The 26,057-nt window shown below is 48.8% G+C and overlaps 1 pseudogene; it reads left to right on the top strand.

Moving 5' to 3' along the window:
• The window catches only part of LOC146207067 (uncharacterized), a 189,625-nt pseudogene that overhangs the window by 160,125 nt on the left and 3,443 nt on the right, over window positions 1-26,057 (top strand).

The raw sequence follows: 26,057 nt of genomic DNA on the forward strand, positions 1-26,057 counted from the left end.
AATCAGACCCGACCGAACAGAACCAGAGCCGACTAAACCCAACCAGTCGACCTAAACCAAATCCAACCCAACCAACCTAACCAGACCCGACTAAATCTAACCAATCTTGACCAAACCCAATCAGACCCGACCAAACACAAGCAGAGCCGACCAAATCCAACCAGTCGACCAAAACCAAATCTTACTCGATCAAAACCTAACTAGACGCGACTAAGCCTAACCAATCGCGACCAAACCTAACCAGACCCGACTAAACCTAACCAATCCCTACCAAACCTTACCAGACCCGGCCAAACCCAATCAGACCCGACCAAACACAAGCAGAGCCGACCAAATCAAACCAGTCGATCAAAACCTAACTAGACGCGACTAAGCCTAACCAATTCCGACCAAACCTTCCCAGACCCGACAGAACACAACCAGAGCCGACCAACTGTAACCAGTCAACCAAAACCAAATCGAGCCCCACCAAACCTAACCAGACTAAACCCAACATATCCCGACCAAACCTGGTCAGACCCGACCGATTAGAACCAGAGCCGACCGAATCCAACCAGTCGACCAAAACCAAATCCAAACCGATCAAAATCTAACCAGACCCGACTAAGCCTAACCAATCCCAACCAACATAACCAGACCCGACCAAATTCAACCAGTCGACGAAAACCAAATCCAACCCCACCAAACCTAACCAGACTAAACCCAACCAATCCCGACCAAACCTAATCACACCGAACCGAACAGAACCAGAGTCGACCAAATCCAAATCCAATCTGGCCAAACCCAACCAATACCGACCAAATCCAATCAGATCCGACTGAACAGAACCAGAGCCAACCAAACCCAGCCAGTTGACCAAAATCAAATCCAACCCGACCAAACCTAGCCAGACCCGACTAAACCTAACCAATCCCAACCAAACCCAATCAGACCCAACCGAACAGAACCAGAGCCGACCAAATCCAACCAGTACACCAAAACCAAATCAACCCCGACTAAACCTAACCAGTCCTGACTAAACCCAACCAATTCCGACCAAACGCAATCAGACCCAACCAAACTGAACCAGAGACGACTAAACCCACCTAGTCAACCAAAACCTAATCCAACCCAACCAACCTAACCAGACCCGACTAAACCTAACCAATCCCGACCAAACCTAACCAGTCCCGACAAAACCCAATCAGACCCGACCGAACACAAGCAGAGCCGACCAAGTCCAACCAGTCGACCAAAACCAACCCGATCAAAACCTAACCAGATGCAACTAAGCCTAACCAATCCCAAACAAACCTAACCAGACCCGACCGAACACAACCAGAGCCGACCGAACACAACCAGAGCCGACCAACACTAACCAGTTGACCAAAACCAAATCCAACCCCACCAAACCTAACCAGACTAAACCCAACCAATCCCGACCAAACCTAATCACACCGAACCGAACAGAACCAGAGTCGACCAAATCCAAATCCAATCCGACCAAACCCAACCAATACCGACCAAATCCAATCAGATCCGACTGAACAGAACCAGAGCCAACCAAACCCAGCCAGTTGACCAAAATCAAATCCAACCCGACCAAACCTAGCCAGACCCGACTAAACCTAACCAATCCAAACCAAACCCAATCAGACCCGACCGAACAGAACCAGAGCCGACCAAATCCAACCAGTACACCAAAACCAAATCAACCCCGACTAAACCTAACCAGTCCTGACTAAACCCAACCAATTCCGACCAAACGCAATCAGACCCGACCAAACTGAACCAGAGCAAACTAAACCGAACCAGTCGACCAAAACCAAATGCAACCCAACCAACCTAACCAGACCCGACTAAACCTAACCAGTCCTGACTAAACCCAACCAATCCCGACCAAACCCAATCAGACCCGACCGAACAGAACCAGAGCCGAATAAACCCAACCAGTCGACCTAAACCAAATCCAACCCAACCAACCTAACCAGACCCGACTAAATCTAACCAATCTCGACCAAACCCAATCAGACCCGACCAAACACAAGCAGAGCCGACCAAATCCAACCAGTCGACCAAAACCAAATCTAACTCGATCAAAACCTAACTAGACGCGACTAAGCCTAACCAATCGCGACCAAACTTAACCAGACCCGACTAAACCTAACCAATCCCGACCAAACCTTACCAGACCCGGCCAAACCCAATCAGACCCGACCAAACACAAGCACAGCCGACCAAATCAAACCAGTCGATCAAAACCTAACTAGACGCGACTAAGCCTAACCAGCGAGCAGCGGTGGCGTAGCGGTAGAACATCCGCCTCGCATGCAAGAGGACCGGGGTTCAAATCCCGGTGCCGCGCAATTCTCCACCGGATGACAAAAAAAAAAAAAAAAAAAATCCGCGTGTCGATGGAATTGCATACACAGGTTTGGGGTGCGACCTGATGCCGGTGAACACCTCCGGCAACGCACTCCCTCACCAGAACAGGAGTTGGCCACCCTGGTGCAGTAATTGGCCACAACCTCCTATGATAAGCTCCATAAAACCTCGGCCCTCAGTCACCAGCGGCTGCGGAACAACTGACCACGGCGGCGGTCAGACCTGTGACGCAGCAGGGGGTGCTAAGAAAGCCTGGCTCCGCTGGACAGGCCGCCATTGGAAACTGACCCTGGCAACGTTTAATGCTAGAACCCTTGCTAGTGAAGCTAGTTTAGCAGTGCTGTTAGAGGAACTAGAGGGCATGAAATGGGATGTCATAGGGCTTAGTGAGGTTAGGAGGCCGAATGAGGCATATACTGTATTGAAGGATGGGCATGTACTGTGTTATCGAGGTTTACCAGAGAGGCGACAACTAGGGGTAGGTTTTCTTGTCAATAAGTATATAGCGGGTAATATAGATGAATTCTATAGCATTAATGAGAGGGTTGCAGGCATCGTAATTAGGCTTAATAAGCGGTATAAACTGAAGGTTGTACAGGCCTATGCACCTACATGTAGTTATGATGACCAGGCAGTTGAAAGCTTCTATGAAGATGTAGAATCGGCAATGCGAAAAGTAAAGACGCAGTATACTGTACTAATGGGCGACTTCAATGCCAAGGTAGGGAAAAAACAGGCAGGAGACAAGGCAGTAGGTGACTATGGCACTGGTTCTAGGAATAGCAGGGGGGAGTTACTAGTTGAGTTTGCAGAGCGCAATAACTTACGAATCATGAATACCTTCTTCAGCAAACGGAAGAACCGGAAATGGACATGGAAAAGTCCTAACGGAGAGACTAAAAATGAAATCGACTTCATAATGTGTTCAACCCCCGCCATTGTGCAGGATGTAGAGGTAATCGGGAAAGTTCGATGTAGTGACCATAGGATGGTGAGGTCCCGAATTAGCCTAAATCTGAAGAAGGAACGCAATAGATTAGTAAGAAAGAAACCCATCAACGAATTAGCGGTGAGGGGGAGGGCAGAAGAGTTCAGAATCTCGCTACAGAATAGGTTTTCAGCTCTAACTGAGGATGGCGACATTACCCTAGAGGCAATGAACAATAATTTCAGAGATATCATTACTGAGTGCGCAGTAGAAGTAGGCGGTAGGATAGTTAAAGAGGATACCGGTAAGCTGTCTAAGGAGACGAAAGATTTGATTAAGAAACGGCAGAGTATGAAAGCTTCCAATCCAACAGACCAGATTGAATTGGCCGAGATATCAAAGCTAATCAATAAGCGCAAGGTGGCCGATATAAGGAAGTATAACATGGAGAAAATTGAGCATGCTGTAAAGAACGGGGGAAGCCTTAAAGCGGTAAAGAAGAAATTGGGCATAGGCAAAAACCAGATGTATGCGATAAGGGACAAGGCGGGCAACGTCATCACAAATATGGACAAGATAGTCAAAGTAGCCGAGGAGTTCTATACAGATCTCTACAGTAGCCAAAGTAGTCAGGACCGTAGTGAGATTGGCGGTAGGGAAAAACAGTCAGACGTTCCACCAGTGACGAAGGGCGAGGTCAAGAAAGCACTAGAAACTATGAAAAGGGGGAAATCAGCTGGAGAGGATCAGATAACTACAGATATGCTGAAGGACGGGGGGGATATCGTGCTAGAAAAACTGGCCACCCTGTATACGCAGTGCCTGGTGTCATCGACGGTACCGGAAGCATGGAAGAATGCAAACATTATCCTCATTCACAAGAAAGGGGACTCTAAGGACCTTAAAAATTACAGACCAATCAGCTTACTGTCTGTTACGTATAAGGTATTTACTAAGGTAATCGCCAATAGAATCAGGACAACCTTAGACTGCAATCAAGCAAAGGATCAAGCAGGGTTTCGGAAACGGTACTCTACTATCGATCATATCCATACCATCAATCAGGTGATAGAAAAATGCTCGGAATATAACCAGCCCTTATACATAGCATTCATTGATTACGAAAAAGCATTTGACTCAGTTGAAACCTCGGCGGTGATGCAAGCATTGCGAAATCAGGGGGTAGACGAGCCGTACGTGAAAGTGCTGGAAGATATATATAGTGGCTGCACAGCAACCATAGTTCTACATAAAGAAAGCAATAAAATTCCCATAAAGAAAGGTGTTAGGCAAGGAGACACAATCTCCCCAGTACTATTCACAGCTTGTTTAGAGGAAGTATTCAGAGACTTGGAATGGGAGCAGTTAGGGATAAGGGTAGATGGAGAATACCTCAGTAATCTGCGATTTGCTGATGACATTGCCTTGCTAAGCAACTCGGGGGATGAACTGCAAATAATGATTGATGACCTAGACAGAAAAAGTAGAATGGTAGGCTTGAAAATCAATATGCAGAAGACTAAGGTAATGTTCAACAGCCTCGGGAAGGAACAGCAGTTTACATTAGGTAGCGAAATACTGGAAATAGTAGGCGAATATGTCTACTTAGGACAGGTAGTAACCGCAGATCCAGACCACGAAAAGGAAATAATAAGAAGAATAAGATTGGGATGGAGCGCATTTGGCAAGCACTCGCAGATTATGACTAGCAGCTTACCGGTATCGCTCAAGAGGAAAGTGTACAACAGTTGCATCTTGCCTGTACTCACCTATGGGGCTGAATCGTGGAGGCTAACCAAGAGAGTTCTACTTAAGTTGAGGACAACCCAGAGGGCTATGGAACGAAAAATGGTAGGGGTAACATTAAGAGATAGAAAGCGTGCAGAGTGGGTCAGAGAAATAACTCAAGTTAATGACATTCTAGTGGAAATTAAAAAGAAGAAATGGACATGGGCAGGACATGTAGTGCGAAGAGAGGATAACCGATGGTCGCTGAGGGTAACAAACTGGATTCCAAGGGAAGGAAAGCGTAGCAGGGGGAGACAGAAAGTTAGGTGGGCGGATGAGATTAAGAAGTTCGCAGGGGTCAAGTGGATGCAGCTAGCACAGAACCGGGTTAAGTGGAGAAATATGGGAGAGGCCTTCGCCCTGCAGTGGGTATAATCAGGCTGATGATGATGATGATGAAGCCTAACCAATTCCGACCAAACCTTCCCAGACCCGACAGAACACAACCAGAGCCGACCAACTGTAACCAGTCAACCAAAACCAAATCGAGCCCCACCAAACCTAACCAGACTAAACCCAACATATCCCGACCAAACCTGATCAGACCCGACCGATTAGAACCAGAGCCGACCGAATCCAACCAGTCGACCAAAACCAAATCCAAACCGATCAAAATCTAACCAGACCCGACTAAGCCTAACCAATCCCAACCAACATAACCAGACCCCACCAAATTCAACCAGTCGAAGAAAACCAAATCAAACCCGACCAAACCTAACCAGACTTGACTAATCCCGACAAAACCCAATCAGACCCGACCGAACAGAACCAGATCAGAACTGACCGAACACAAGTAGAGCCGACCAAATCCAACCAGTCGACCAAAACCAAATCCAACCCAATCAAAACCTAACCAGACTCCATGAAGCCTAACCAATCCGGACCAAACCTAACCAGACCCAACCAAACCCGATCAAACACAACTAGAGCCAACCAAATCCAACCAATACCGACCAAATCCAATCAGACTCGACTGAACAGAACCAGAGCCGACGAAATCCAACCCGACCAAACCTAACCAGACCCGACAAAAGCCCAACCAATCCCGACCAAACCCAATGAGACCCAACCGAACAGAACCAGAGCCAACCAAATCCAACCAGTCGACCAAAGCCAAATCCAACCCGATCAAAACCTAACCAGACCCGACTAAGCCTAGCCAATCCCGACCAATCCTAACCAGATGCGACCAAACCCAACCAAACACAACCAGAGCACACTAAATCCAACCAGTCGACGAAAACCAAATCCAACCCGACCAAACCTAACCAGACCAGACTAATCCCGACCAAACCCAAACAGACCCGACCCAACATAACCAGAGCCGCCCAAATCCAACCCGACCAAATCTAACCAGACCCGACTAAACCCAACCAAACCTAACCAGACCCAACCAAACTCAATCAGACCCTACCGATCACAACCAGAGACGACCAAATCCAACCAGTCAACCAAAACCAAATCCAAACCAACCAGACCCGACTAAACCTAACCAATCCCGACCAAACCTAACCAGACCCAACCAAACCCTATCAGACCCGACCGAACACAACCAGAACAGACCAAATCCAACCAGTCGACCAAAACCCGATCAAAACCTAACCAGACCCGAATAAGCCTAACAAATCCTGACCAAACCCAATTAGACCCGACCAAACACAACCAGAGCCGACCAAATCTAACCAGTCGACCAAAACCAAATCTAACCCAACAAAACCTAACCAGACCCGACTAAGCCTAACCAATCCCGACCAAACCTAACCAGACCCGATCAAACCCAATCAGACCCGACCGAACACTACTAGAGCCGACGAAATCCAGCCAGTCGACCAAAACCAAATCCAACCCGACCAAACCTAACCAGACCCGACAAAAACCAACCAATCCCGACCAAACCCAATTAGACTCGACCGAACAGAACCAGAGCCGACCAAATTCAACCAGTCGCCCAAAGCCAAATCCAACCCGATCAAAACCTAACCAGACCCGACTAAGCTTAACCAATTCCGACCAAACCTAACCAGACCCGATCAAACCCAATCAGACCCGACCGAACACTACCAGAGCCGACCAAATCCAGCCAGTCCACCAAACCTAACTAGACCTGATTAAACACAACCAATCCCGACCAAACCCAATCAGACCCGACCGAACAGAACCAGAGCCGACTAAACCCAACCAATTGACCAAGACCAAATCCAACCCAACCAGACCCAACCAGACCCGACCGAACACAACCAGAGCCGACCAATTCAAACCAGTCAACCAAAACCAAATCCAACCCTACCAATCATAACCAGACCAGACTAAACCTAACCAATCCCGATAAACCTAACCAGACCCGACCAAACCCAATCAGACCCGTCCGAACACAACCAGAGCCAACTAAATCCAACCCGACCAACAGCAACCAATACCAACCAAATCCAATTAGACCCGACTGAACAGAACCAGAGCTGACCAAATCCAACCAGTCGACCAAAATCAAATCCAACCCGACCAAACCTAACCAGACCTGACTAAACCTAACCAACCCCGACCAAACCCAACCAAACCCACAGAGACCCGACTGGACACCACCAGAGGCGACCAAATCCAACCAGTCAACCAAAACCAAATCCAAGCCGACCAAACCTAACCAGTACTGACTAAACCCAACCAATCCCGACCAAACCCAATCAGACCCAACCGAAAAGAACCAGAGACGACTAAACCCACCTTGTCGACCAAAACCTAATCCAACCCAACCAACCTAACCAGACCCGACTAAACCTAACCAATCCCGACCAAACCTAACCAGTCCCGACAAAACCCAATAAGACCCGACCGAACACAAACAGAGCCGACCAAGTCCAACCAGTCGACCAAAACCAACCCGATCAAAAAGTAACCAGATGCAACTAAGCCTAACCAATCCCAAACAAACCTAACCAGACCCGACCGAACACAACCAGAGCCGACCAACACTAACCAGTCGACCAAAACCAAATCCAATCCCACCAAACCTAACCAGACTAAACCCAACCAATCCCAACCAAACCTAATCACACCGAACCGAACAGAACCAGAGTCGACCAAATCCAACCAGTCGACCAAAACCAAATCCAATCAGGCCAAACTCAATACCGACCAAATCCAATCAGACCCGACCGAACAGAACCAGAGCCGACCAAATCCAACCAGTACACCAAAACCAAATCAACCCCGACTAAACCTAACCAGTCCTGACTAAACCCAACCAATCCCGACCAAACGCAATCAGACCCGACCAAACTGAACCAGAGCAAACTAAACCGAACCAGTCGACCAAAACCAAATCCAACCCAAGCAACCTAACCAGACCCGACTAAACCTAACCAGTCCTGACTAAACCCAACCAATCCCGACCAAACCCAATCAGACCCGACCGAACAGAACCAGAGCCGACTAAACCCAACCAGTCGACCTAAACCAAATCCAACCCAACCAACCTAACCAGACCCGACTAAATCTAACCAATCTTGACCAAACCCAATCAGACCCGACCAAACACAAGCAGAGCCGACCAAATCCAACCAGTCGACCAAAACCAAATCTTACTCGATCAAAACCTAACTAGACGCGACTAAGCCTAACCAATCGCGACCAAACCTAACCAGACCCGACTAAACCTAACCAATCCCTACCAAACCTTACCAGACCCGGCCAAACCCAATCAGACCCGACCAAACACAAGCAGAGCCGACCAAATCAAACCAGTCAATCAAAACCTAACTAGACGCGACTAAGCCTAACCAATTCCGACCAAACCTTCCCAGACCCGACAGAACACAACCAGAGCCAACCAACTGTAACCAGTCAACCAAAACCAAATCGAGCCCCACCAAACCTAACCAGACTAAACCCAACATATCCCGACCAAACCTGGTCAGACCCGACCGATTAGAACCAGAGCCGACCGAACCCAACCAGTCGACCAAAACCAAATCCAAACCGATCAAAATCTAACCAGACCCGACTAAGCCTAACCAATCCCAACCAACATAACCAGACCCGACCAAATTCAACCAGTCGACGAAAACCAAATCCAACCCGACCAAACCTAACCAGACTTGACTAATCCCGACAAAACCCAATCAGATCCGACCGAACAGAACCAGATCAGAACCGACCGAACACAAGTAGAGCCGACCAAATCCAACCAGTCGACCAAAACCAAATCCAACCCAATCAAAACCTAACCAGACTCCATGAAGCCTAACCAATCCGGACCAAACCTAACCAGACCCAACCAAACCCGATCAAACACAACTAGAGCCAACCAAATCCAACCAATACCGACCAAATCCAATCAGACTCGACTGAACAGAACCAGAGCCGACGAAATCCAACCCGACCAAACCTAACCAGACCCGACAAAAACCCAACCAATCCCGACCAAACCCAATTAGACCCAACCGAACAGAACCAGAGCCAACCAAATCCAACCAGTCGACCAAAGCCAAATCCAACCCGATCAAAACCTAACCAGACCCGACTAAGCGTAGCCAATCCCGACCAATCCTAACCAGATGCGACCAAACCCAACCAAACACAACCAGAGCACACTAAATCCAACCAGTCGACGAAAACCAAATCCAACCCGACCAAACCTAACCAGACCAGACTAATCCCGACCAAACCCGAACAGACCCGACCGAACATAACCAGAGCCGCCCAAATCCAACCCGACCAAATCTAACCAGACCCGACTAAACCCAACCAAACCTAACCAGACCCAACCAAACTCAATCAGACCCTACCGATCACAACCAGAGACGACCAAATCCAACCAGTCAACCAAAACCAAATCCAACCCGATCAAAACCTAACCAGACCCAACTAAGCCTAACCAATCCCGACAAAAGCTAACCAGACCCGACCAAACCCAACCAAACACCACAGCCAACCAAATCCAAAAAGTCGACCAAATCCAACCCGACCAAACCTAACCACTCGGCTAAACCCAATCAGACCCGACCGAACAGAACCAGAGCCGACTAAACCCAACCAGTTAATCAAAGCCAAATCCAACCCAACCAGACCCAACTAAACCTAACCAATCCCGACCAAACCTAACACAACCTGACCAAACCCTATCAGACCCGACCGAACACAACCAGAGCCGACGAAATCCAACCAGCCAACCAAAACCCAATCAAAACCTAACCAGACCCGAATAAGCCTAACCAATCCTGACCAAACCCAATCAGACCCGACCAAACACAACCAGAGCTAACCAAATCTAACCAGTCGACCAAAACCAAATCTAACCCAACAAAACCTAACCAGACCCGACCGCCTAACCAATCGCGACCAAACCTAACCAGACCCGATCAAACCCAATCAGACCCGACCGAACACTACCAGAGCCGACCAAATACAGCCAGTCGACCAAACCTAACCAAACCTGACAAAACCCAACCAGTCCCGACCAAACCCAATCAGACCCGACCGAACAGAACCAGAGCCGACTAAACCCAACCAGTTAATCAAAACCAAATCCAACCCAACCAGACCCAACTAAACCTAACCAATCCCGACCAAACCTAACACGACCCGACCAAACCCTATCAGACCCGACCAAACACAACCAGAGCAGACGAAATCCAACCAGCCGACCAAAACCCAATCAAAACCTAACCAGACCCGAATAAGCCTAACCAATCCTGACCAAACCCAATCAGACCCGATCAAACACAACCAGAGCTAACCAAATCTAACCAGTCGACCAAAACCAAATCTAACCCAACAAAACCTAACCAGACCCGACAGCCTAACCAATCCCGACCAAACCTAACCAGACCCGATCAAACCCAATCAGACCCGACCGAACACTACCAGAGCCGAAAAAATACAGCCAGTCGACCAAACCTAACCAGACCTGACAAAACCCAACCCATCCCGACCAAACCCAATCAGACCCGACCGAACAGAACCAGAGCCGACTAAACCCAACCAGTTGACCAAAACCAAATCCAAACCAACCAGACCCGACTAAACCTAACCAATCCCGACCAAACCTAACCAGACCCAACCAAACCCTATCAGACCCGACCGAACACAACCAGAACAGACCAAATCCAACCAGTCGAACAAAACCCGATCAAAACCTAACCAGACCCGAATAAGCCTAACAAATCCTGACCAAACCCAATTAGACCCGACCAAACACAACCAGAGCCGACCAAATCTAACCAGTCGACCAAAACCAAATCTAACCCAACAAAACCTAACCAGACCCGACTAAGCCTAACCAATCCCGACCAAACCTAACCAGACCCGATCAAACCCAATCAGACCCGACCGAACACTACTAGAGCCGACGAAATCCAGCCAGTCGACCAAAACCAAATCCAACCCAACCAAACCTAATCAGACCCGACCGAACACAACCAGAGCCGACCAAATCCAACCCGACCAAACCTAACCAGACCCGACAAAAACCAACCAATCCCGACCAAACCCAATTAGACTCGACCGAACAGAACCAGAGCCGACCAAATTCAACCAGTCGACCAAAGCCAAATCCAACCCGATCAAAACCTAACCAGACCCGACTAAGCCTAACCAATCCCGACCAAACCTAACCAGACACGACCAAACACAACCAGAGCACACTAAATCCAACCAGTCAACGAAAACCAAATCCAACCCGACCAAACCTAACCAGACCCGACTAAACCCAACCAATCCCGACGAAACCTAACCAAACCCAACCAAACTCAATCAGACCCTACCGATCACAACCAGAGACGACCAAATCCAACCAGTCAACCAAAACCAAATCCAACCCGATCAAAACCTAACCAGACCCAACTAAGCCTAACAAATTCCGACAAAACCTAACCAGACCCGACCAAACCCAACGAAACACCAGCGCCGACCAAATACAAATAGTCGACCAAATCCAACCCGACCAAACTTAACCACTCGGCTAAACCCAACCGAACCCAATCAGACCCGACCGAACAGAACCAGAGCCGACTAAACCCAACCAGTTAATCAAAACCAAATCCAACCCAACCAGACCCAACTAAACCTAACCAATCCCGACCAAACCTAACACGACCCGACCAAACCCTATCAGACCCGACCGAACACAACCTGAGCCGACGAAATCCAACCAGCCGACCAAAACCCAATCCAACCCAACAAAACCTAACCAGACCCGACTAAGCTTAACCAATTCCGACCAAACCTAACCAGACCCGATCAAACCCAATCAGACCCGACCAAACACTACCAGAGCCGACCAAATCCAGCCAGTCCACCAAACCTAACTAGACCTGATTAAACCCAACCAATCCCGACCAAACCCAATCAGACCCGACCGAACAGAACCAGAGCCGACTAAACCCAACCAATTGACCAAGACCAAATCCAACCCAACCAGACCCAACCAGACCCAACCGAACACAACCAGAGCCGACCAATTCAAACCAGTCAACCAAAACCAAATCCAACCCTACCAATCATAACCAGACCAGACTAAACCTAACCAATCCCGATAAACCTAACCAGACCCGAACAAACCCAATCAGACCCGTCCGAACACAACCAGAACCAACTAAATCCAACCCGACCAACAGCAACCAATACCAACCAAATCCAATTAGACCCGACTGAACAGAACCAGAGCTGACCAAATCCAACCAGTCGACCAAAATCAAATCCAACCCGACCAAACCTAACCAGACCTGACTAAACCTAACCAACCCCGACCAAACCCAATCAAACCCACAGAGACCCGACCGAACAGAACCAGAGCCGACCAAATTCAACCAGTAGACCAAAACCAAATCAAACCCGACCAAAGCTACGCAGACCCAACCAAACCCATCAGACCCGACTGGACACCACCAGAGGCGACCAAATCCAACCAGTCAACCAAAACCAAATCCAAGCCGACCAAACCTAACCAGTACTGACTAAACCCAACCAATCCCGACCAAACCCAATCAGACCCAACCGAAAAGAACCAGAGACGACTAAACCCACCTTGTCGACCAAAACCTAATCCAACCCAACCAACCTAACCAGACCCGACTAAACCTAACCAATCCCGACCAAACCTAACCAGTCCCGACAAAACCCAATCAGACCCGACCGAACACAAACAGAGCCGACCAAGTCCAACCAGTCGACCAAAACCAACCCGATCAAAAAGTAACCAGATGCAACTAAGCCTAACCAATCCCAAACAAACCTAACCAGACCCGACCGAACACAACCAGAGCCGACCAACACTAACCAGTCGACCAAAACCAAATCCAACCCCACCAAACCTAACCAGACTAAACCCAACCAATCCCAACCAAACCTAATCACACCGAACCGAACAGAACCAGAGTCAACCAAATCCAACCAGTCGACCAAAACCAAATCCAATCAGGCCAAACTCAATACCGACCAAATCCAATCAGACCCGACCGAACAGAACCAGAGCCGACCAAATCCAACCAGTACACCAAAACCAAATCAACCCCGACTAAACCTAACCAGTCCTGACTAAACCCAACCAATCCCGACCAAACGCAATCAGATCCGACCAAACTGAACCAGAGCAAACTAAACCGAACCAGTCGACCAAAACCAAATCCAACCCAAGCAACCTAACCAGACCCGACTAAACCTAACCAGTCCTGACTAAACCCAACCAATCCCGACCAAACCCAATCAGACCCGACCGAACAGAACCAGAGCCGACTAAACCCAACCAGTCGACCTAAACCAAATCCAACCCAACCAACCTAACCAGACGCGACTAAATCTAACCAATCTTGACCAAACCCAATCAGACCCGACCAAACACAAGCAGAGCCGACCAAATCCAACCAGTCGACCAAAACCAAATCTTACTCGATCAAAACCTAACTAGACGCGACTAAGCCTAACCAATCGCGACCAAACCTAACCAGACCCGACTAAACCTAACCAATCCCTACCAAACCTTACCAGACCCGGCCAAACCCAATCAGACCCGACCAAACACAAGCAGAGCCGACCAAATCAAACCAGTCGATCAAAACCTAACTAGACGCGACTAAGCCTAACCAATTCCGACCAAACCTTCCCAGACCCGACAGAACACAACCAGAGCCGACCAACTGTAACCAGTCAACCAAAACCAAATCGAGCCCCACCAAACCTAACCAGACTAAACCCAACATATCCCGACCAAACCTGGTCAGACCCGACCGATTAGAACCAGAGCCGACCGAATCCAACCAGTCGACCAAAACCAAATCCAAACCGATCAAAATCTAACCAGACCCGACTAAGCCTAACCAATCCCAACCAACATAACCAGACCCGACCATATTCAACCAGTCGACGAAAACCAAATCCAACCCGACCAAACCTAACCAGACTTGACTAATCCCGACAAAACCTAATCAGACCCGACCGAACAGAACCAGATCAGAACCGACCGAACACAAGTAGAGCCGACCAAATCCAACCAGTCGACCAAAACCAAATCCAACCCAATCAAAACCTAACCAGACTCCATGAAGCCTAACCAATCCGGACCAAACCTAACCAGACCCAACCAAACCCGATCAAACACAACTAGAGCCAACCAAATCCAACCAATACCGACCAAATCCAATTAGACTCGACTGAACAGAACCAGAGCCGACGAAATCCAACCAGTCAACCAAAACCAACCCAACCAAACCTAACCAGACCAGACTAAACCTAACGAATCCCAACCAAACCCAATCAGACCCGACCGAACACAACCAGACCCGACCAAACCTAACCAGACCCGACAAAAACCCAACCAATCCCGACCAAACCCAATTACACCAGACCGAACAGAACCAGAGCCGACCAAATCCAACCAGTCGACCAAAGCCAAATCCAACCCGATCAAAACCTAACCAGACCCGACTAAGCCTAGCCAATCCCGACCAATCCTAACCAGATGCGACCAAACCCAACCAAACACAACCAGAGCACACTAAATCCAACCAGTCGACGAAAACCAAATCCAACCCGACCAAACCTAACCAGACCAGACTAATACCGACCAAACCCAACAGACCCGACCGAACATAACCAGAGCCGACCAAATCCAACCCGACCAAATCTAACCAGACCCAACTAAACCCAACCAAACCTAACCAGACCCAACCAAACTCAATCAGACCCTACCGATCACAACCAGAGACGACCAAATCCAACCAGTCAACCAAAACCAAATCCAACCCGATCAAAACCTAACCAGACCCAACTAAGCCTAACCAATCCCGACAAAACCTAACCAGACCCGACCAAACCCAACCAAACACCAGAGCCAACCAAATCCAAATAGTCGACCAAATCCAACCCGACCAAACCTAACCACTCGGCTAAACCCAACCGAACCCAAACAGACCCGACCGAACAGAACCAGAGCCGACTAAACCCAACCAGTTAATCAAAACCAAATCCAACCCAACCAGACCCAACTAAACCTAACCAATCCCGACCAAACCTAATACGACCTGACCAAACCCTATCAGACCCGACCGAACACAACCAGAGCCGACGAAATCCAACCAGCCGACCAAAACCCAATCAAAACCTAACCAGACCCGAATAAGCCTAACCAATCCTGACCAAACCCAATCAGACCCGACCGAACACAACCAGAGCTAACCAAATCTAACCAGTCGACCAAAACCAAATCTAACCCAACAAAACCTAACCAGACCCGACAGCCTAACCAATCCCAACCAAACCTAACCAGACCCGATCAAACCCAATCAGACCCGACCGAACACTACCAGAGCCGACCAAATACAGCCAGTCGACCAAACCTAACCAAACCTGACAAAACCCAACCAGTCCCGACCAAACCCAATCAGAACCGACCGAACAGAACCAGAGCCGACTAAACCCAACCAGTTAATCAAAACCAAATCCAACCCAACCAGACCCAACTAAACCTAACCAATCCCGACCAAACCTAACACGACCCGACCAAACCCTATCAGACCCGACCAAACACAACCAGAGCAGACGAAATCCAACCAGCCGACGAAAACCCAATCAAAACCTAAACAGACCCGAATAACCCTAACCAATCCTGACCAAACCCAATCAGAACCGACCGAACACAACCAGAGCTAACCAAATCTAACCAGTCGACCAAAACCAAATCCAACCCGATCAAAACCTAACCAGACCAGACAAAACCTAACCAATCCCGATCAAACCTAACCAGACCTGACTAAACCCAATCAGACCCGACCGAACACAACCAGAGCCAACTAAATCCATCCAAACCAAACCCAACCAATACCGACCAAATCCAATCAGACACGACAGAACAGAACCAGAGCCGACCGAATTCAACCAGTCGACCAAAACCAAATCCAAGCCAACCAAATCTACCAGTCCTGACTAAACTCAACCAATGCCAACAAAACCCAATCAGACCCGACCGAACAGAACCAGTGCCGAATAAACCCAACCAGTCGACCTAAACCAAATCCAACCCAACCAACCTAACCAGACCCGACTAAATCTAACCAATCTCGACCAAACCCAATCAGACCCGACCAAACACAAGCAGAGCCGACCAAATCCAACCAGTCGACCAAAACCAAATCTAACTCAATCAAAACCTAACTAGACGCGACTAAGCCTAACCAATCGCGACCAAACCTAACCAGACCCGACTAAACCTAACCAATCCCAACCAAACCTTACCAGACCCGGCCAAACCCAATCAGACCCGACCAAACACAAGCAGAGCCGACCAAATCAAACCAGTCGATCAAAACCTAACTAGACGCGACTAAGCCTAATCAATTCCGACCAAACCTTCCCAGACCCGACAGAACACAACCAGAGCCGACCAACTGTAACCAGTCAACCAAACCCAAATCGAGCCCCACCAAACCTAACCAGACTAAACCCAACATATCCCGACCAAACCTGATCAGACCCGACCGATTAGAACCAGAGCCGACCGAATCCAACCAGTCGACCAAAACCAAATCCAAACCGATCAAAATCTAACCAGACCCGACTAAGCCTAACCAATCCCAACCAACATAACCAGACCCGACCAAATTCAACCAGTCGACGAAAACCAAATCAAACCCGACCAAACCTAACCAGACTTGACTAATCCCGACAAAACCCAATCACACCCGACCGAACAGAACCAGATCAGAACCGACCGAACACAAGTAGAGCCGACCAAATCCAACCCAATCAAAACCTAACCAGACTCCATGAAGCCTAACCAATCCGGACCAAACCTAACCAGACCCAACCAAACCCGATCAAACACAACTAGAGCCAACCAAATCCAATCAGACTCGACTGAACAGAACCAGAGCCGACGAAATCCAACCCGACCAAACCTAACCAGACCCGACAAAAACCCAACCAATCCCGACCAAACCCAATTAGACCCAACCGAACAGAACCAGAGCCAACCAAATCCAACCAGTCGACCAAAGCCAAATCCAACCCGATCAAAACCTAACCAGACCCGACTAAGCCTAGCCAATCCCGACCAATCCTAACCAGATGCGACCAAACCCAACCAAACACAACCAGAGCACACTAAATCCAACCAGTCGACGAAAACCAAATCCAACCCGACCAAACCTAACCAGACCAGACTAATCCCAACCAAACCCAAACAGACCCGACCGAACATAACCAGAGCCGCCCAAATCCAACCCGACCAAATCTAACCAGACCCGACTAAACCCAACCAAACCTAACCAGACCCAACCAAACTCAATCAGACCCTACCGATCACAACCAGAGACGACCAAATCCAACCAGTCAACCAAAACCAAATCCAACCCGATCAAAACCTAACCAGACCCAACTAAGCCTAACCAATCCCGACAAAACCTAACCAGACCCGACCAAACCCAACCAAACACCACAGCCAACCAAATCCAAATAGTCGACCAAATCCAACCCGACCAAACCTAACCACTCGGCTAAACCCAATCAGACCCGACCGAACAGAACCAGAGCCGACTAAACCCAACCAGTTAATCAAAACCAAATCCAACCCAACCAGACCCAACTAAACCTAACCAATCCCGACCAAACCTAACACAACCTGACCAAACCCTATCAGACCCGACCGAACACAACCAGAGCCGACGAAATCCAACCAGCCAACCAAAACCCAATCAAAACCTAACCAGACCCGAATAAGCCTAACCAATCCTGACCAAACCCAATCAGACCCGACCAAACACAACCAGAGCTAACCAAATCTAACCAGTCGACCAAAACCAAATCTAACCCAACAAAACCTAACCAGACCCGACCGCCTAACCAATCCCGACCAAACCTAACCAGACCCGATCAAACCCAATCAGACCCGACCGAACACTACCAGAGCCGACCAAATACAGCCAGTCGACCAAACCTAACCAAACCTGACAAAACCCAACCAGTCCCGACCAAACCCAATCAGACCCGACCGAACAGAACCAGAGCCGACTAAACCCAACCAGTTAATCAAAACCAAATCCAACCCAACAAGACCCAACTAAACCTAACCAATCCCGACCAAACCTAACACGACCCGACCAAACCCTATCAGACCCGACCAAACACAACCAGAGCAGACGAAATCCAACCAGCCGACCAAAACCCAATCAAAACCTAACCAGACCCGAATAAGCCTAACCAATCCTGACCAAACCCAATCAGACCCGATCAAACACAACCAGAGCTAACCAAATCTAACCAGTCGACCAAAACCAAATCTAACCCAACAAAACCTAATCAGACCCGACAGCCTAACCAATCCCGACCAAACCTAACCAGACCCGATCAAACCCAATCAGACCCGACCGAACACTACCAGAGCCGACCAAATACAGCCAGTCGACCAAACCTAACCAGACCTGACAAAACCCAACCCATCCCGACGAAACCCAATCAGACCCGACCAAACAGAACCAGAGCCGACTAAACCCAACCAGTTGACCAAAACCAAATCCAAACCAACCAGACCCGACTAAACCTAACCAATCCCGACCAAACCTAACCAGACCCAACCAAACCCTATCAGACCCGACCGAACACAACCAGAGCAGACGAAATCCAACCAGCCGACCAAAACCCAATCAAAACCTAACCAGACCCGAATAAGCCTAACCAATCCTGACCAAACCCAATCCGACCCGATCAAACACAACCAGAGCTAACCAAATCTAACCAGTCGACCAAAACCAAATCTAACCCAACAAAACCTAACCAGACCCGACAGCCTAACCAATCCCGACCAAACCTAACCAGACCCGATCAAACCCAATCAGACCCGACCGAACACTACCAGAGCCGACCAAATACAGCCAGTCGACCAAACCTAACCAGACCTGACAAAACCCAACCCATCCCGACGAAACCCAATCAGACCCGACCGAACAGAACCAGAGCCGACTAAACCCAACCAGTTGACCAAAACCAAATACAAACCAACTAGACCCGACTAAACCTAACCAATCCCGACCAAACCTAACCAGACCCAACCAAACCCTATCAGACCCGACCGAACACAACCAGAACAGACCAAATCCAACCAGTCGACCAAAACCCGATCAAAACCTAACCAGACCCGAATAAGCCTAACAAATCCTGACCAAACCCAATTAGACCCGACCAAACACAACCAGAGCCGACCAAATCTAACCAGTCGACCAAAACCAAATCTAACCCAACAAAACCTAACCAGACCCGACTAAGCCTAACCAATCCCGACCAAAGCTAACCAGACCCGATCAAACCCAATCAGACCCGACCGAACACTACTAGAGCCGACGAAATCCAGCCAGTCGACCAAAACCAAATCCAACCCAACCAAACCTAATCAGACCCGACCGAACACAACCAGAGCCGACCAAATCCAACCCGACCAAACCTAACCAGACCCGACAAAAACCAACCAATCCCGACCAAATCCAATTAGACTCGACCGAACAGAACCAGAGCCGACCAAATTCAACCAGTCGACCAAAGCCAAATCCAACCCGATCAAAACCTAACCAGACCCGACTAAGCCTTACCAATCCCGACCAAACCTAACCAGACACGACCAAACACAACCAGAGCACACTAAATCCAACCAGTCGACGAAAACCAAATCCAACCCGACCAAACCTAACCAGACCCGACTAAACCCAACCAATCCCGACGAAACCTAACCAAACCCAACCAAACTCAATCAGACCTTACCGATCACAACCAGAGACGACCAAATCCAACCAGTCAACCAAAACCAAATCCAACCCGATCAAAACCTAACCAGACCCAACTAAGCCTAACAAATTCCGACAAAACCTAACCAGACCCGACCAAACCCAACGAAACACCAGAGCCGACCAAATCCAAATAGTCGACCAAATCCAACCCCACCAAACCTAACCAGACTAAACCCAACCAATCCCAACCAAACCTAATCACACCGAACCGAACAGAACCAGAGTCGACCAAATCCAACCAGTCGACCAAAACCAAATCCAATCAGGCCAAACTCAATACCGACCAAATCCAATCAGACCCGACCGGACAGAACCAGAGCCGACCAAATCCAACCAGTACACCAAAACCAAATCAACTCCGACTAAACCTAACCAGTCCTGACTAAACCCAACCAATCCCGACCAAACGCAATCAGACCCGACCAAACTGAACCAGAGCAAACTAAACCGAACCAGTCGACCAAAACCAAATCCAACCCAAGCAACCTAACCAGACCCGACTAAACCTAACCAGTCCTGACTAAACCCAACCAATCCCGACCAAACCCAATCAGACCCGACCGAACAGAACCAGAGCCGACTAAACCCAACCAGTCGACCTAAACCAAATCCAACCCAACCAACCTAACCAGACCCGACTAAATCTAACCAATCTTGACCAAACCCAATCAGACCCGACCAAACACAAGCAGAGCCGGCCAAATCCAACCAGTCGACCAAAACCAAATCTTACTCGATCAAAACCTAACTAGACGCGACTAAGCCTAACCAATCCCTACCAAACCTTACCAGACCCGGCCAAACCCAATCAGACCCGACCAAACACAAGCAGAGCCGACCAAATCAAACCAGTCGATCAAAACCTAACTAGACGCGACTAAGCCTAACCAATTCCGACCAAACCTTCCCTGACCCGACAGAACACAACCAGAGCCGACCAACTGTAACCAGTCAACCAAAACCAAATCGAGCCCCACCAAACCTAACCAGACTAAACCCAACATATCCCGACCAAACCTGGTCAGACCCGACCGATTAGAACCAGAGCCGACCGAATCCAACCAGTCGACCAAAACCAAATCCAAACCGATCAAAATCTAACCAGACCCGACTAAGCCTAACCAATCCAAACCAACATAACCAGACCCGACCAAATTCAACCAGTCGACGAAAACCAAATCCAACCCGACCAAACCTAACCAGACTTGACTAATCCCGACAAAACCCAATCAGACCCGACCGAACAGAACCAGATCAGAACCGACCGAACACAAGTAGAGCCGACCAAATCCAACCAGTCGACCAAAACCAAATCCAACCCAATCAAAACCTAACCAGACTCCATGAAGCCTAACCAATCCGGACCAAACCTAACCAGACCCAACCAAACCCGATCAAACACAACTAGAGCCAACCAAATCCAACCAATACCGACCAAATCCAATTAGACTCGACTGAACAGAACCAGAGCCGACGAAATCCAACCAGTCAACCAAAACCAACCCAACCAAACCTAACCAGACCAGACTAAACCTAACGAATCCCAACCAAACCCAATCAGACCCGACCGAACACAACCAGACCCGACCAAACCTACCCAGACCCGACAAAAACCCAACCAATCCCGACCAAACCCAATTAGACCAGATTGAACAGAACCAGAGCCGACCAAATCCAACCAGTCGACCAAAGCCAAATCCAACCCGATCAAAACCTAACCAGACCCGACTAAGCCTAGCCAATCCCGACCAATCCTAACCAGATGCGACCAAACCCAACCAAACACAACCAGAGCACACTAAATCCAACCAGTCGACGAAAACCAAATCCAACCCGACCAAACCTAACCAGACCAGACTAATACTGACCAAACCCAGACCCGACCGAACATAACCAGAGCCGACCAAATCCAACCAGACCCGACTAAACCCAACCAAACCTAACCAGACCCAACCAAACTCAATCAGACCCTACCGATCACAACCAGAGACGACCAAATCCAACCAGTCAACCAAAACCAAATCCAACCCGATCAAAACCTAACCAGACCCAACTAAGCCTAACCAATCCCGACAAAACCTAACCAGACCCTACCAAACCCAAACAAACACCAGAGCCAACCAAATCCAAATAGTCGACCAAATCCAACCCGACCAAACCTAACCACTCGGCTAAACCCAACCGAACCCAAACAGACCCGACCGAACAGAACCAGAGCCGACTAAACCCAACCAGTTAATCAAAACCAATTCCAACCCAACCAGACCCAACTAAACCTAACCAATCCCGACCAAACCTAACACGACCTGACCAAACCCTATCAGACCCGACCGAACACAACCAGAGCCGACGAAATCCAACCAGCCGACCAAAACCCAATCAAAACCTAACCAGACCCGAATAAGCCTAACCAATCCTGACCAAACCCAATCAGACCCGACCGAACACAACCAGAGCTAACCAAATCTAACCAGTCGACCAAAACCAAATCTAACCCAACAAAACCTAACCAGACCCGACAGCCTAACCAATCCCAACCAAACCTAACCAGACCCAATCAAACCCAATCAGACCCGACCGAACACTACCAGAGCCGACCAAATACAGCCAGTCGACCAAACCTAACCAAACCTGACAAAACCCAACCAGTCCCGACCAAACCCAATCAGAACCGACCGAACAGAACCAGAGCCGACTAAATCCAACCAGTTAATCAAAACCAAATCCAACCCAACCAGACCCAACTAAACCTAACCAATCCCGACCAAACCTAACACGACCCGACCAAACCCTATCAGACCCGACCAAACACAACCAGAGCAGACGAAATCCAACCAGCCGACCAAAACCCAATCAAAACCTAAACAGACCCGAATAAGCCTAACCAATCCTGACCAAACCCAATCAGACCCGACCGAACACAACCAGAGCTAACCAAATCTAACCAGTCAACCAAAACCAAATCCAACCCGATCAAAACCTAACCAGACCAGACAAAACCTAACCAGACCTGACTAAACCCAATCAGACCCGACCGAACACAACCAGAGCCAACTAAATCCACCCAAACCAAACCCAACCAATACCGACCAAATCCAATCAGACACGACAGAACAGAACCAGAGCCGACCGAATTCAACCAGTCGACCAAAACCAAATCCAAGCCAACCAAATCTACCAGTCCTGACTAAACCCAACCAATGCCAACAAAACCCAATCAGACCCGACCGAACAGAACCAGAGACGACTAAACCCACCCAGTCGACCAAAATCAAATCCAACCCAACCAACCTAACCAGACCCGACTAAACCTAACCAGTCCTGACTAAACCAAACCAATCCCGACCAAACCCAATCATACCCGACCGAACACAACCAGAACAGACCAAATCCAACCAGTCGACCAAAACCCGATCAAAACCTAACCAGACCCGAATAAGCCTAACAAATCCTGACCAAACCTAATCAGACCCGACCAAACACAACCAGAGCCGACCAAATCTATCCAGTCGACCAAAACCAAATCTAACCCAACAAAACCTAACCAGACCCGACTAAATCTAACCAATCTCGACCAAACCTAACCAGACCCGACCAAACCCAATCAGACCCGACCAAACACAAGCAGAGCCGACCAAATCCAACCAGTCGACCAAAACCAAATCCAAACCCACCGAACCTAACCAGACTAAACCCAACATATCCCGACAAACCCATCAGACCCGACCGATTAGAACCAGATCCGACCGAATCCAACCAGTCGACCAAAACCAAATCCAACCCGATCAAAATCTAACCAGACCCGACTAAGCCTAACCAATCCCAACCAACCTAACCAGACCCGACCAATCCCAATCGAACACAACCAGAGCCAACAAAACCCAACCAGTCGACGAAAACCAAATCCAACCTGACCAAACCTAACCAGAGTTGACTGATCCCGACATAACCCAATCAGACCCGACCGAACAGAACCAGATCAGAACCAACCGAACACAACTAGAGCCGACCAAATCCAACCAGTCGACCAAAACCAAATCCAACGCGATCAAAACCTAACCAGACTCGACGAAGCCTAACCAATCCGGGCCAAACCTAACCAGACCCAGCCAAACCCAATCAGACCCGATCAAACACAACCAGAGCCAACCAAATCCAACCCGACCAAACCCAACCAATACCGATCCAATCCAATCAGACTCGACTGAACAGAACCAGAGTCGACGAAATCCAACCAGTCAACCAAAACCAACCCGACTAAAACTAACAAGACCAGACTAAACCTAACGAATCCCGAACAAACCCAATCAGACCCGACCGAACACAACCAGAGCTGACCAAATTAAACCAGACAACCAAAAACCAAATCCAACCCGACCAAACCTAACCAGACCCGACAAAAACCCAACCAATCCCGACCAAACCCAATTAGACCAGACCGAACAGAACCAGAGCCGACCAAAACCAACCAGTCGACCAAAGCCAAATCCAACCCGATCAAAACCTAACCAGACCCGAATAAGCCTAACCAATCCTGACCAAACCCAATCAGACCCGACTGAACACAACCAGAGCCGACCAAATCTAGCCACACAACCAAAAACCAAATCCAAACCGACCAAACCTAACCAGACCCGACAAAAACCCAACCAATCCCGACCAAACCCAATTAGACCCGACGGAACAAAACCAGAGCCGACCAAATCCAACCAGTCGACCAAAGCCAAATCCAACCCGATCAAAACCTAACCAGACCCGACTAAGCCTAACCAATCCCGACCAAACCTAACCAGACCCGATCAAACCCAATCAGACCCGACCGAACACTACTAGAGCCGACGAAATCCAGCCAGTCGACCAAAACCAAAACCAACCCAACCAAACCTAATCAGACCCGACCGAACACAACCAGAGCCGACCAAATCCAACCCGACCAAACCTAACCAGACCCGACAAAAACCAACCAATCCCGACCAAATCCAATTAGACTCGACCGAACAGAACCAGAGCCGACCAAATTCAACCAGTCGACCAAAGCCAAATCCAACCCGATCAAAACCTAACCAGACCCGACTAAGCCTAACCAATCCCGACCAAACCTAACCAGACACGACCAAACACAACCAGAGCACACTAAATCCAACCAGTCGACGAAAACCAAATCCAACCCGACCAAACCTAACCAGACCCGACTAAACCCAACCAATCCCGACGAAACCTAACCAAACCCAACCAAACTCAATCAGACCTTACCGATCACAACCAGAGACGACCAAATCCAACCAGTCAACCAAAACCAAATCCAACCCGATCAAAACCTAACCAGACCCAACTAGCCTAACAATTCCGACAAAACCTAACCAGACCCGACCAAACCCAACGAAACACCAGAGCCGACCAAATCCAAATAGTCGACCAAATCCAACCCGACCAAACCTAACCAGACTAAACCCAACCAATCCCAACCAAACCTAATCACACCGAACCGAACAGAACCAGAGTCGACCAAATCCAACCAGTCGACCAAAACCAAATCCAATCAGGCCAAACTCAATACCGACCAAATCCAATCCGACCCGAGCGGACAGAACCAGAGCCGACCAAATCCAACCAGTACACCAAAACCAAATCAACCCCGACTAAACCTAACCAGTCCTGACTAAACCCAACCAATCCCGACCAAATGCAATCAGACCCGACCAAACTGAACCAGAGCA

This window comes from Amblyomma maculatum, chromosome 1, assembly GCF_055883805.1.
Source record: "Amblyomma maculatum isolate TAMU_Amacu chromosome 1, ASM5588380v1, whole genome shotgun sequence".
Classification (NCBI taxonomy): Eukaryota; Metazoa; Arthropoda; class Arachnida; order Ixodida; family Ixodidae; genus Amblyomma; species Amblyomma maculatum.